The sequence below is a fragment of the Octopus sinensis genome, linkage group LG2, assembly GCF_006345805.1.
Source record: "Octopus sinensis linkage group LG2, ASM634580v1, whole genome shotgun sequence".
Taxonomy (NCBI): domain Eukaryota; kingdom Metazoa; phylum Mollusca; class Cephalopoda; order Octopoda; family Octopodidae; genus Octopus; species Octopus sinensis.
The window spans coordinates 144,531,041-144,533,034 of record NC_042998.1 but is presented as its reverse complement, the minus strand read 5'-3'; the positions used below and the strand labels follow the sequence as shown (position 1 = coordinate 144,533,034).

General features: G+C 28.1%; 1 long non-coding RNA gene across 1 annotated transcript in view; it reads left to right on the top strand.

Moving 5' to 3' along the window:
* Positions 1–752: 752 nt before the first annotated feature.
* The window catches only part of LOC118761877, a 9,539-nt gene continuing 8,297 nt past the window's right edge, over positions 753–1,994 (top strand). Inside the window, exon 1 of the long non-coding RNA XR_004997705.1 lies at positions 753–1,427. This is a non-coding gene — a long non-coding RNA (uncharacterized LOC118761877). The remainder of the gene's footprint in view (positions 1,428–1,994) is intronic.

Genomic DNA, 1,994 nt, shown 5'->3' with positions numbered 1-1,994 from the left:
ATACCTGGACATATATATATATATATATATATATATATATATATATATACGTGTGTGTATGTATATATATGTGTGTGTATATGTGTGTGTATATATATATATATGTGTGTGTGTGTGTGCATATATATATGTATATAGATATATAGGTATCTGATCATCTATATATATATATATATATATATTATAATGTGTGGGTTTGTATATATATATATATGTGTGTGTGTATATAGATATAGGTATGTATATATATATGTGTGTGTGTATATAGATATAGGTATGTATATATATATGTGTGTGTGTATATAGATATAGGTATGTATATATATATGCGTGTGTGTGTGTATATACACACATATATAAAACTTGTTAGTATTTCTAAGGTATTTAAAGATATCAAACCAGAGCACTCTAGATGTATTCTTAGTACTTTTTTAAGACTGGAATTTTTCATTTATATATATAAACATGCTCATTTCATTCCTCTCATATGTTCCAGTTGATTGCTATTTATAGTAAGGATTCACAGGAAACTGTCTCAGCAGAATAAGCAACTAATCACAAAAATATCTACATGCACTAGAAAGTTTACCATAAAGGAGATATTGCATATGCTACTATTATATCAATGCATTCAGGATTAATTCTTTGTATTTATTTCGTGCAGATGTTGTTCATAATCCCAACTAATTTCCTGTAGGTAGTGGAGCACTCTCAGTAAATAAATACCTCAATTAGATGAATTAAGATGTGGCTTATGAGATTTATGTGTCTAGGTGCCCCGTGTATTTATATATATATATATATATATATATATACATACATACATCTTATTCTTTGACAAGAATAGTATTGATAGTAACTTCAAAATTTCAGCCAGCTAAGCCATCACTGGACTAGCCAAAACTTCAAAGTTACTGTCAATACTATTCTTGTTTAATAAGTCTATACTTTACAAAAGTATGGTATACCTTTCAGGTTAATTGTCATTATTATAACTGAGTGTGAAAACAAACATTAACATATATATATAACTTTGATAGGTTTCAGCTAGTATAGGCCCAGGCCGTGTTTAATTTCATAGCACCACCAGATATATATATGTATGTATATGAGAGAGAGAGATTAGTTGATGATGTATGCATTTGATGTGCTTGTTGGCTGTGATTCTTTTCTATGTTGAGTTTTCCAAATTGTCTGTGATTGAAATTCTAGTCCCCATAGAGTTAAACTTGTTAAGGGTTTTTTTTGTTTACCGTGGTTTTGTTCTATATTTTATAAACTATACATTGATATTGTCTGATTCTAATTTTGGTAAGGGTAATACTTGTTTCACGGTTTCTAGTTTATCGAGCATTGTATGTGTAGCATTATATATATATATATATATATATATATATATATATATATATACACACACACACATACATGTATGTCATCATCATCTTTATTATTTTTATTGTTTTTCATGCTGACATGATTTGAACAAGTTATCATCACAGTCTACATCATTTTGAGATTCAAATCTAAAAGTCACTCATTTGTTTTTCTGCCTCAAGTGTATTACTTATATTCAGGAAGGTACAGTGAGGGTAAACTATTTACATCCATTGTCCTAGCTAACTTATGTGTAACTCTAATAATGTTATATTTTTCTATAGTAGCCATTGTGTGTGTGTGTGTTATTTAATAGCTCTAATAATGTTATATTTTTCTATGGAAGTAATAATATATTACATGGTTGATACAACTGACAGACATGCACTCTGTGGAATTACAACTGTCAATCTTTATTATGGAAGGCCAGAATGTTATAGTTCCATTATTGAGATACTTTCTTCAATTATTCAATGTAAACATTCTATAAATAAATAATCAATAATGATTATTTATAGATACTGTTGTCATCAAAATGTCAATATAAACTCCCCACAAATTATGCCTCTGTTCCAGAAACTCTACAATTATTGTAATGAATGGTCACTGTTTACATGTTT